The sequence below is a fragment of the Lepisosteus oculatus genome, chromosome 2 (assembly GCF_040954835.1).
Source record: "Lepisosteus oculatus isolate fLepOcu1 chromosome 2, fLepOcu1.hap2, whole genome shotgun sequence".
Classification (NCBI taxonomy): Eukaryota; Metazoa; Chordata; class Actinopteri; order Semionotiformes; family Lepisosteidae; genus Lepisosteus; species Lepisosteus oculatus.
The window spans coordinates 24,339,041-24,352,264 of record NC_090697.1 but is presented as its reverse complement, the minus strand read 5'-3'; the positions used below and the strand labels follow the sequence as shown (position 1 = coordinate 24,352,264).

Sequence of the window (13,224 nt, the reverse complement as noted above, 5' to 3'; positions counted from 1 at the left end):
AAATAAAATAAACTTTCTGACTGATGAAATTGTCCCCCTCTGCCATCTACCGCTTTAGAGATTTTTATCATGTCCTCAACCACTTGAATCCACTGCAGGATTTCCTGGATCATCTCCTTTGATCACTCTTGTATATAGACCAGAGTCAGATTACCTGCTGTAGCAGCTCTGCCTCTGTTTGCTGTACAGTGATCTCCAGCTGTTTTAAAAACGGCAGGTTTCCATCGCAGACCAGAATTAAAAAGAAAAATAAAACCACCTTGCTAGCACAGAGCTACGTTGCTGTTCCACCATGTTATTCCAGATAACACCCTGACACTGCTCTTGGAGTGGCAGAAATGTTTTTTGCGCATTGGGACATCTCTTTCAGTGTGCTTTTTAGATCTTTACAGAGTGGGAAAATCAAAGATTTAAAGACCAAACACAAGTTTGACAGGGTTTAAAAAGCTACTGCGGAGTGAGTGGGGTTAGGAGGGGTTGTTTTGCTTTGTTTTCATTATTGATAGCTGTTTTGTGATTTGTTTAAATATTTTTATTTTTATAAACAATCTATGGGTGCAAAACAATTGATGTTTAATGAAACTAACTAAAACCTAAAGAGATGCTAAAAATGATTTAATGGATAAAAACTGTTCACTCTTCAAAAGTCGTTTGTTGGGTTTCAAGTGATAAAACAGATTTTTGTTAGCAGCTGTGTAGAGCTCTGGATTGAGTGAATTCATACAGAAATGAAAAACATTCAGTCTTTTTATAAATCAGATGCTTTAAATATCTGAGCAGCCTTTAGTAACTATTAATACCTATCCAGCCATTGTGTGAGTAAATATATTTCTTTCATTTATTTTAAAATGTGTAAGCAAATTTACTTAAAAGTTGTCCGCCCATTTTAAATGTATTTCCTTCTATTCTGTAAAAAAATAGATTTTTTTAGATATTTTATTTATAAAGCTAGGTGAGTTACTGATGTGTCATTTTGTACAGTCCCTCAGTTTTTATTAGTTGCCTGCATCTTGACAGTGCAGGCTGTCACTTGAGCAGATGCGTTTTGAAGCTTTTTAACACAGTCAAGTGAATCTGGTCAGCCTGGATGATTAATGACAATATTTCAGGCCTATGTTTTCTGAATTTAAATAGGTCTCTGGTAACCTAGCGTTGTGTGATTAAGGAAAAAATGAAATGTGCTTTTAATGTCTGTTTTGGGCTGATAGTATTTTAGGAAAAGTCATTGCATAGTAGGTTTGCGTTATTCCCCACTAAATTTGGATTTGCCCCAGTGTTAATTAAGGTAATTTTATTTTTATTTTTAAGACAGATGAACAGTAAAGTGAATGCATTGCTGGAATCATTGATGACTTGTTGTAATGTAGCAAGTTGGTATGCTGTGAAATATCTACAATAATAATCTCATCATAAAACAGTGCAATGTTCTCTTTTTGCTTTCATACACTTTATTTGTAGGGTCCAATATTGGCATCTGTCTGACATACCTGTCCCTGTAAATCCTTCACTCCAAAGTGTTTCACAGTTTTTCTGTTTGCATGTGAACCTAGTGTACCAGTTGTCAATGCACTTTCCCCTCATTGTGCCCAGTTACAGAAGACTCCGTAACACAGGGCATTTTATATACATTTTTCAGTGCTTATCAATGATGATAAGAATACATCTTTCAACAATGTTAATTTGACAGTTCTTTCTCTAAGCATTTCGTGTGGGCTAGTTTAATGGTTGATCAGATCTGGATAATGCTTTATGACCCAACAGCATAGGCTTAGACAGAGATTAAATAATGTGCTAATTACACGATAGACTAAATTGGGGTTTGATATGCATTCTTTGGGTTCCTTGAATATTAAACTGTATATGCATATGAATTTCTTCTCTCACAATTAGACAAATCTCAGAAATTAGTTGAAACATATTTCACCATAGAGATGAATATGGGTTGAGAAATTGTTCTTTCGCACAGTGACCTTACAGAGATTTACGATTTCGAAAACTGACTAGAATGTGAGAAATGGATGGAAATCTACAAGTGAGCACACTTTGGGTTGCAAGTACCTTACCATTGTAAGAATTAATAATTTGTACAATGGCAAGGTACTCAAAACCCACATGAAGGCTTTAAATGTTTTTAGACAGCATTTCCATGTCAAACACAATCTGAAAGCACCTTCCTAAAGTCATGCTAGAGTAGCTGGTAATAAGTCTAAATATTAAATGCACTCAAGATCTAGAACATTTATCTACTCCAGTGATTTGATGTTTTAAATTCTAAATTTTAAATGCGATAAGTAAATTCACAGACTACATTTATGGCTACAAGGAATCAATAAATCAAAACAATTAGCCATTTAAATTCATGCGTTTAAAGCATGCAACATACAATTTTATTAACACACAACAGTAAAATGTGGCAAACCAGTCCATGAGTAATTTTAAATCAAGCTGTTGTGACGCTCTATAAAACGTGGTCAATCACTTAGTGATTACAGGAGCTAAGTAATACAGGGTTAAATACGCTGGCTATAATAATCGTTTGAACATGTTGATGAAAAGGTATTAAATTATGGTCTTGGATTAACATGTCTGCTCATTTGGAGTAATAGATAATCCTGAAGTGTTAAAATGTGAATATTAAATGTTCTGTTGAGAGGAGCAGCTTGTTGTCTGCTGGTGCTTTTCCAAGAGGCCGTTCTGTTGAAAAGGGAAGTCCTTGTTTACTTCTTCTAGTGGATGCAAGCGTGAGATCTCAGGATTTGGGAATCCGCTATGAGTTGAGGCATGGTTAGGGAGAAACCTGGAAAAACCTCCTCATTGTAATTTTGTAGCCTGCAACATGTTGATGTTCAGTTAGATGTCTTGCTGTACTATTTCAATAATCATGGCAAGGTATTGTTTTGAGCTTATTGTTTTGGTCAGAATTCTGCTTTGTGTACAGTTTCTTGACCCTTCAGTTTCGTTTGGGTAAGGTTATTTTGCCTTAGCTGTAAGGTGTAGTCATTTGTTTAGTGTGCTGCCAGGTTGCCAGGACAACAGAAAGTGCGGAATAAGGTGCCACATGTCACATCATTACAAATGTGTGTTAGTCATGTCACTCTGGCCCTGTCAGTAGATTTATGACAAAAACTAACTGAAAAGTGTTAAGTCAGCCCCTGCTGATGAGCAGCAGAGCAAGGTAGCTTTGATGCAGCAGCCGGTTACATCTTCACTTGTCTCCCTGCACTAGTTGCTGCAGAAACCAATTAACAGGTAATTTGGATCACCTGGTGTTCCAGGAGCTTCGCAAGATAAGCACTTAGATCTGTCATAGCTCGGGTTTGTGTCATTGAGTTTCTACTCTGAGCACCCTCAAATCTTGTTCCTGAGTTTCTACTCTGAGGCCCTCGAGTCTTTGTCTCCGTTTCCCAGGCTTTTTTCCCTAGCTTTTGAGCTCTCCTTGCTTTGTATCTCGAATCAACCTTTGGCTTTGTTTTCCTTCAGTGTGCATCTCAGCTTCGACCTTGGTTTGCTTCAACCATGTCTCCCGGATTTCCCCTTTGTGCTTTGGACTCTGCTTATCTTGCTTTCACCTTCTTTGACCCCCTTCCTGCTTGACCACGATCGCGGGACTGTACTTATACCGCACAAACACAGGAACGCTTCCCCAGTCCTGAGCTGGCTACAGAACCGATCCGCCTGCATGCTCAGCACAGCTCCCTGCGCAGTACGGACTCGGTGTGCTCGCAGCTCGGCGCAGTTCCCTGCATATTGCCTCTGGATTTTCCCGACTCAGCTGCCTCTTGCCCAGCGCTCAGGATCACGCTGTGCCTCAAGATTGGCTGCTAGTCATTTTCCCTTTCCTTATTTTCTTAACTAGCGATGAGCCAAAAAGGCAAAAACTAGGGCACCGAAGCTTTATGCTATTGAAGCAGTTTATACTGTAAATGACTTTTTTGGGGAATCATTTCTGACATCCAAAAATAATAAAGGTCACTTGTGCCAAGTAGATAAATGCCAATGATATGGATTTATTACCTCAGATTTCTAGAAGCTGTTCTGAACTCCGAGGGGAGAAAGGAAATTCCTTTGCTTTTACAATTGGAAATGTCAGATTTGTCATTGAAAGATTCATGGTGTAAACTTGCCCTTAGTGCTTCTAACATTTAAAATGAGGTGGAAACTGTGTAGAATTATTGTATCAACTTGCTATCTACCAGAATATACTGAATTTCAGACATTTTCCTGTGGTGTCTGTGTATAAATGATATAAACGGTAGCTTGTATGACCATGTTAAAATGAGGTTTTGTTCGTTTTAGTCTTTTCAATTTTCAAATATCAAATGGAGTAGTTAGGTTAGTGCTCTTGATTCCAACTGCAAGGTTCTGAGTTCAAAACCCAGGTGGGATGCTGTTATTCAATAAATTAACCATTGGTTCAAAAAAAGTCTAAAGAATCCAAATCTGAGGATACAGTGGCCTGGGACTAGGAGTAAATATCAGTGTTTACGTTACTGTTCTTTTCCTCCTTTTCTTTCATATTTGGAAGATACCAAAAATTAATTAACGTGAATAATGAATAACATTTCTCGTCCATCATAAGATGTGCAAAATACCATATCAGTTAAAGCCCTCTTGCACCAGAAGTACCCTGACTGTTCTTATTACGGCAGTTTTAATTCAATATATGGTACTAAGTACTAGTGGTGGTTCTGTACTGATTTCCAGCTCTCAGTAGAGTCTGGTTCCTCTTTTTGCATGTGCCCATCATCAGTTCTCTGAAGAATATTGGTTCCGGACTGATACTGTAGAAAGAGTAAGGGAATGATGATGTCCTGATTAGGACTGGATGATATGTCCTAAACTTTATATCACAGTATCATTTTAATTTTGGACAGTAACGATATACATCATGATATATCATTTTTTCTCATTATTTCAATAGAACATGCTTTAAAAGGAGTACAAGACTTGGATAGTACGTTTTTATTGCCTGGAGTTAACTATTATAATAATAATAATAATTGCTTACACTTATATAGCGCTTTTTTCTGGACACTCCACTCAAAGCGCTTTACAGGTAATGGGGACTCCCCTCCACCACCACCAATGTGCAGCATCCACCTGGATGATGCGACGGCAGCCATAGTGCGCCAGAACGCTCACCACACACCAGCTATCAGTGGGGAGGAGAGCAGAGTAATGTAGCCAATTCATAGAGGGGGATTATTAGGAGGCCATGATGGGGTAAAGGCCAGGGGGGAAATTTGGCCAGGACACCGGGGTTACACCCCTACTCTTTTCGAGAAGCGCCCTGGGATTTTTAATGACCACAGAGAGTCAGGACCTCGGTTTTACGTCTCATCCGAAGGACGGCGCCTGTTTACAGTATAGTGTCCCCGTCACTACACTGGGGCATTAGGACCCACATGAGCCGCAGGGTGAGCGCCCCCTGCTGGCCCCACTAACACCTCTTCCAGCAGCAGCCTTAGTTTTTCCCAGGAGGTCTCCCATCCAGGTACTGACCAGGCTCACACCTGCTTAGCTTCAGTGGGTTGCCAGTTGTGAGTTGCAGGGTGATATGGCTGCTGGCGTTATTAGGCGTATTAGGTTATAATGAACTGTTGGTTAGCTACTGTGTTGTTCCTATTTTTGTATTTTTGAAATTTCACATTGAACTGAAGTAGAAGTCGCACATTTTAAGAACATTTGTATTTTGCAGAACTGAAACAATACAAGAAACCTATGAACACGAACAAGTAAATATAATTCTTATAAACTTGAATTTGTAATACTTCTGAAAACGAAATAAAATTACAAAAATAAGTTTAAAAATATTCAAGCATTAAAGTAATAGCTCCTCAAGTATTCAAACGGCTGCTTAGTGTAAAAATATGAAAAAGAGGGTAAGTTATACTTCAGGTTACAGAGTACGTGCAGGAAAGACAAACTTGTCAACAGCCACTCGCGGTCCGACTTCTTAAATTCGAACCATTTCCAGACAACCGATGAAGCACCCTTATTTTCAACAATTTCATTGCTTGCTCCTGTCTCACTAAAGCTGCCTTTACCCATTTTTCCGCGTATTAGTGTTTGCATACCGAACGTGTACTTGATTTCACAAGGATAAAAGGAAGAGGACGCCCACGTGTTTTTATTAGCCGCAATGACCTCGGATGCGTCATAAACCGGACGTCTGAACCACCGAAGATCAATAATTCTGAACCTATCAGGTTTCCAAATATGAGCAATATGAACTTTTTTAGAATTTTATAGTTGTAGATAAAATAAGGCAGAATTGTAAGCTATGATGGGTCATTAGTAAAAATTTGCGACGATGTATGTAAACAATCTACATCGATGTATGTAAGCAATCTATGTAAACATCAAAATCCCTATACCGTACAGCCAAATCCATAACGTGGCACATATTTCTACCAGTATACTGCTCGCCCCCACATGAAATTTGTAAGTTTTGCTGTGTCTTAAAGCAATTTGTATTTCACATAAAACAATATGAGGTAAAAGTGTAGAATTTCAGTTTTTGTTTTGGGTATTGTTTTGCATACATGTGTAACCATGTTAGAACAGTGTCGTTTCTTTTGTTCAGTCCTGCCTTTTCAGGTGAGCAAAAGTATCGGGACAAATGGCTAGTAGGTGTTTCTAATTGCTTAGGTGTTCCATGTACAGTAGCATTCATTGTTAAGTGAATGTATAGCCTTTGGTTGGAGTTTACTTTTTGGACTGCCTCTTGATTTAGAAGGTGTATTACATGCAAACACTTAAACATTTTGTACCCATTTATACCTTTGGATACCTGCCTGGAGATCTAATTGAAGCACCTTTCTTAAGGGAACACCAGCAGTGTCTCACCTGGAATTTAAATCCACACCCTTCCAGTTACTAGACCAGAGCCCTACCCACTCCTCTATGTGGCTGACTTCAATCTGTTTTTGTCTTGAATTCCTGCTGTGGTATTTTGGTATTTGACACATTTTCTAGATATTTACTACAGCATTTCCATTTTTTTGTAGTTCATTCAACATTAATGGAAAACATGGGGAAAAACTGTGCTTGAAGTTCCATGCACTGTGTGTCTGTACAAAGAAATGTGGTCTACATTTACAGCAAAATGTTTTTGTTCTTTTGCTGCAGACTTTGACAACAATAATTGCATGAAGGTAGAGATTTGTTTTTAGAATGACCATTTTAAAGCTGCAGACAATGGATTTGATTTTTTACTAATTGGTATCAAAAGATGACAATTACCAATTACTTGAAAAAAAGTATTTTAATAATTCATTCAAGTGTTTTATTAGTCATTGGTTCCCTGTGAGCTGAATCCTTTTGTCTGCTTTGGAATTATAATGAGTCCGCAAGTGAGGTTAACTAGCCTAGTGTTGTAGCGTTGTTGTCATTCTGTACATGAAGCATAAAGTCTTCATTAAAATTAGAATATAGTGGAGGTAACAACAGTTTTTTTTCTTCTTGCAAGGCACAGTAAAAAGTCAAAATTCAGTGAGAGGACTTGCCTTTCTGCATATTTGCCTGCATCCACATGCAATGTTTCTGTCCATCTGTCTGTATTCCTGTTGTTCTCTGAATGTATTATTATATATGTATGCACACATATACATATACCTATATTTGTTATTCTGTCATTATATTCTGCTCCCTGTAACAATTATACATTCTTCTCTATGTAACATTTGAGACGTCAGAGTCTTCAGGACACAAGTTTTAGTGCCACTAGTCTGTCTATTTTGGAAGTGATATTGGAAATGGTTACTGCAACAGAAAAAATAAGAATTGGATGCTTAGCCTTCCATCTCATCGGTTAAAATGAAATACACCACAATAAAGTGTTGATGTAGTATGCTCAGATTTTTGTCTTTTTTCCCTGTGTTAATACAGGAATATGCATGTGTTTGTACAGAATAATTTATGCCAGATACTAGATTTTATTTCCTTTTTCTACAGGGGCTGCTGGGTGTATTGACACAGACCAGCTTATCTGTGATGTGCATCGTTGTCTTCCAGGAACTTCATACGGTAAAGATATTAAGCTCATATTGCTCAGTGTATGAAATAAAAAAAAACGTTCATAATTCAGAAAAGGATATTGCATAATCTCTAAAATATATAACCTTAATTATTAATTTTTTAGTTTGTCTCCTTCACTGGAAAAACAAATGCTGGTGTTGACACTGCAAAGACATCAGTTTTACTTTTGTGCGAAGATGTGCAATGCAGTGTGTCTGATTGTAAGTTCATTGTATTTTACTCTGCTAAATAATTTCCAGCAAATGACTTATAGCCCAGCCCCACTGAAATTAAGGGAGAACAAACTTGCAGTAGCAGTTTAAAAAACAGCACCACATGTGGATTGAGGCATTTGACTTGCAGAGTGCCTAAAGTTTCCAGAAACCATTGTGAATAACTACATTTACAGACAGGCTCTGCAATAGTTCTTTTCATTATAATACTTAAAACAGATGTCTGTGCCACTAAGGTAATTTCTTAAAAACAATTAACTGTGGTTGTCAAGATTAACAAAACGCAGTTAGAGATAAGAATACAAACCTTGGTACAGTATATATATATTGAATAATGTGATAGAATGCTGTCTTAATCAAATATATGTTCGTCTCATCATTGTCTCCTTTAGATGGTTGTTTCTGATTATTATTCAGTGCTTTAAATAACCTGATCAGTTGAGTATTCAGAATGAGCTAAAATTGCAGAAAGCTTTAGTTACTTGTAGAAATGGTAATTGTGTTGACTTCTAAGGGGCACACCACTGTAAACATACAAAATTATTAACTCTAAACTTTTATCTGTGCAAAATCCATTTTTCTTTACTTTTCAATTAAACGCAATGTGAATAGATTAGGATTGGCACCTTGTTTCCTGATTTCATTTGATGAGATGGTAACCATAGGTCCTGAATGTTGTGGTCATTAAAGATATTGTATCTTTACAATTGGGTATTACACCCCTACTCTTATGAGGGTTCACCCAAAATTGTTAAGATTCAGTTAATTAATGTAGTTGGTAAAATATTTTCTCACTTCTTCACCAAATCTTCTGTTGGAGGTATTGAGGCAGAATGGCTGTGTGCATGACCCAGGTGCTCCTTCACTATAGAGGTGGGTGAAGGGGCCCCCTCCTTTCTGTATGTGAAATGTTTTCGAATGAAAGACATCTGTAGTTTTGTGTGAAGGTCTGCACTGCAATATGTCTGATTGTAAACTCTTTTTTACTGTTTTACTGTTCGAAATAGTTTCCAGCAAATGACTTATCCAGCTCCACTGAGATTAAGGCAGAATAAACACTTCTGCATTTTTTTATGTTTAGAACAAAAGAATAATTAGGTAATAGCATGGTTTGTGATCTCAGTGACAGTGCTAGAGCCAAAGGATATTTCAAGATCTTTTGCCGCTGTTGTAATATACCCTTCATAACTGCACATTATGTGAAGTAGGAATTTGCCAGCTGTCAAATATGAAATATGAATATGAAAATAACAAATATTTTCCCTTTTCTTCTCTGTCTCCTTGCAGCTGTAGCCTGCATAACATCTACAAATCTGTAACAATGGTAAAAGACACACAAACATCTTCATAAAAGTAACCTGGATTCACATTGCCATTAATTGCCTTATGTTGTGTAACCAAACAGCAGTATTAAATCCTTTCTGTAGCAGGTATGGAAATCGGAATCTCAAGTAGTCAATTAAAATGACAGCTGGTGTACTCTGCTGTTCTTGCAATGATTTGTTTGGCAGTCCAATCCCCTTACCTTTGTGACAAAAAAACAGCCAGAGCATTTTTGCTTATTTACAAGCATAACAATCACTTTTGTTCCCCTGCAATATAGTGTACATGTGCTCCGTGCTTGTGTCGCTCCAGTTCGTTCATTGTTCAACTTGACCTCCTGTATAGTTTCCAGAGTCCCCCCTAGAATGGGGTTGGAGTGGAGATGGGTGATAATTAACATTCTGTGGCCTGCAAATTACCTGCAGACATATGTATGAAGTCTCAGTGTGAAGTGAGACTCCTATGGTGACCTTAGTCTCCAGGACTCTCAAGGTAACTCAGCAACCTGTGGCAAGGGACCTGTCCTTTGGCAAAGTGAGTTTAGTGCTTGTTTGTTCCCTGCAGGTTGGGCTACCATGTGCCCCAGTTGGCAGTCTGGGGTCTGATGTCACATGGATATATTGGTGCTGTGAGCAGAATCAGACATTGACATTGTTGCAAAGGTTGAACGGTAAAAGTGTTACCGAGTCCTGCTGTGCAGGGTGAGAATTTTTCTGGTGAGGTTCCTCCCCCCGGTGTCTTAAGAATGTGTGCAAACTCCACACAACACGGCACTTTTTAGCACAGCAGCTTTTTTTGACCTTCTTTGGGAGATGCAGTTGGGGTGCTTGACAGTGCACCTGAGACAGTAATCCGGCCAGGTACATTCTATTGAATTGCGATTTGCATTTGTTGTTTCTTAATCATTTCTGTCCACTGTTATAAACCTCGGGTAACTTTTAGTGACTAAATGCTGGAAACAGCAGACTGCATGTGGGTCTGTTACTGTCAACCAAATATATTCGGAGTCAACCTGATTTACTCGGATGCATCTATGTGTTTAGCAGGCGATGTCCCATTGACTTGTAATGTTAAAGTACTGTATATGTAACAGATGAAGCTGTAATACAGGAAATAATTTTTAGATTCTATTTCTGAAGCTTAATAATAAATAATGCACTCTGTGTGCAATTATAGGGGAGTTAAGAGACATACAAGTATTAATAATTCTAATTTGTTGAGCCCATATGTGTGTGAGCATTTGCTTTGAGCAAGGTTTTTTGTATACATTACAGGCCTTATATAATATCACAATGAACTAGTTTGTTTAGTTTGAAGATTTAAAATGTCAAACCCGAAGCCCTTATAAATCTTTAAGTGCTTAATGATAATGTAAAGCTATTTTTTGCAAACAGAGTACTTCATACTGATAATCTTTTTAAGTTTGTTCCAAGGGGAAAGGAGAAAGTACCTTTCACGTGAAAAACAGAAGCATTCTTTGTCTTTGATTTGGGCAAGGCTGAGGTCCTGTCAGCAAGCTTTACACTGTTTCAGCAGCTAAAATATTGAATTACTCCAATTGAGTAGAAGAGGAATGTAGAATTTCCTCTCTGGTCTGCTCTCATCCTAAATTTAAAAATAGTGGATTACGACGGCAGTGGCTTATTGCACTGCTGATATCGGCTGTTTTTTATTTACTTAAAAAAACTATTCTTTTAATTCCATAGGTTTGGCTGTTCCTTCCAATTTAAATATACATTTATGGTTTCATTTGAAACTCTTGTTTTGGCTTTGTTGGTGGGCGCAGTAAACTCTGAGCAGCATCATTCTAAAGGAATGCTATCGAGCTGTTTATTACTCCAGAACAGTATTTGATTTAATGCATGTCCAAAGCAATCACCACCTGTGGAAAACCTACAGGTATTTATTTGACCACATAATGGATTGTTGACATAGATGATTTTCAGTCTTGGTCTGTGCTCCATATTTTTTAAAGCTTTTTTTTCCAGACAAACTATAAAAATACTGGTTTTCAGTTTTGCTGTACCTGTACTTTCTGTGCATGTAGTATGTATTGCTCAGTATGGAAATGAGTAAATATCAGAACGTAGAAAATCTTTCTTTTCAGAAACGTGCTCTACTTTCTGCCTCTTCGTGGTTATGTAGCAAGGAAGATGTTGAATAAAGAGGAAAAGAGAGGAAAGAACCCCCTAGGGCTATAGAACAGCGGGGGTCTCCACATGACATCTAACCCGTGCTATTGAATGCAATATCTGTGAACTATATGGCATGAAATCTGCTGCCTTTCTTATTGTATAACACGGATTAGTTGTGTTCCTCTAGAGGATAAGTTGTGGTTACCCTTTGTGCGGCAGGGGGTGTGTAAACTTAATTAAGCAGTAGTCTATAAATAAAATCCGAGGTCCTGACTCTCTGTGGTCAAAAGAGTAAGGGTATCCTGGCCAAATTTCCCATTGTCCTTTCCCAATCATGGCCTCTTAATAATCCCCATCTATTACTTTAAAACAAATGTTCTTTAGGTAAGAATCTAATAGACTTGAGACATCGTCTCAATTGGCCAAATACATTAATATGGATTTTGGACTTGGGTGTAAAGTAGCACAGTACCGTCTGTTTTAGGTACAAGTTTTTTCTTCATTTTACACAAAATGACTTCATTGCATCCAGAATTAATTGTTCTTGAAATCCTAAATGGATTATAACTGTTGAAAATTACATTAAAAGCGTCCAGGATCAGGTAAAAAACATTTAACTGTGAGGTTGTTGGCTTTCCCATTTATTGGCAAGATCTCCCAACGTTTGCCAAAGCACAGTTTAAATTTATTGGTTTGTATTGGCACCCAAGATTGAAAAGCTGGTGTTAACAGAACTAAAATGCATTGAGACTGTTTTAACATTACCAACCAAAGCCTGTGATTTATGGCTTCCAAATTAATTCCGATCTGGGATGTTATGAAGTGTTAAGACTTGCAAAGCTGAAGAAAAAAAATCCGAAGCCAAATAATTTTCAGGTCGTAATTCAGTTGTGACAGTAGCACAGAAGTGATCCAAGAGTGTGGCTCTTTGGAATACCTGGAGCTCTCTTTATAGATGAGAAGACAGTTGGGAATGCATGAACATTAAAAGATATGTAGCTAAAATGCTGTTTCATTAACATCCATCGGAACAGAAAACATTCATATTGAAAGTTGAAAGTCAGTATAAATGCTTAAAAGATCCTACAATGTTTCTGCGGACTGTTTTTGTACTTGGCTCTAGTAGGTAATATGCAAGTGACTGATAGAAATGCAGTGTGATAAAGGAAGATAAGCACAGAAACTGAAAGTTTAAAGGTTTAATTGCTTAACGTTTCAATTAATTATCAATTATGCAAAGTTCAAACAATTTAGATTAAATGAGTGATAGAGCGATGGTCTACAACTCAATGACTGCACGAATCTAATCAAAGGCACTGCAGATCTAAAGAAAAGTATTGCTATCTTCTAGCATAGTGAACAATGCAGACATTTTGCATTAAAACATCTTGGTGATTTAATTTGGTAAAAAGGCACTTTTTGGACAGTTTTTTTGGAAAACAGCCCTTTCAATTAAATGTCTGTTGTACTACACATTTTCAGTTTTGATCATTAGATCATTAGAGAATGTTGGA

At 37.5% G+C, this 13,224-nt stretch overlaps 1 protein-coding gene across 2 annotated transcripts in view; it reads left to right on the top strand.

The window, feature by feature from the left end:
* LOC102687199 (kelch-like protein 29) overlaps positions 1–13,224 on the top strand; it is a 230,933-nt gene that overhangs the window by 23,307 nt on the left and 194,402 nt on the right. For both annotated transcript variants that reach the window (XM_015351946.2, XM_015351952.2), the window contains exon 2: positions 7,957–8,028. The gene's annotated coding sequence lies outside the window, so the exon portion shown is untranslated. The remainder of the gene's footprint in view (positions 1–7,956; positions 8,029–13,224) is intronic.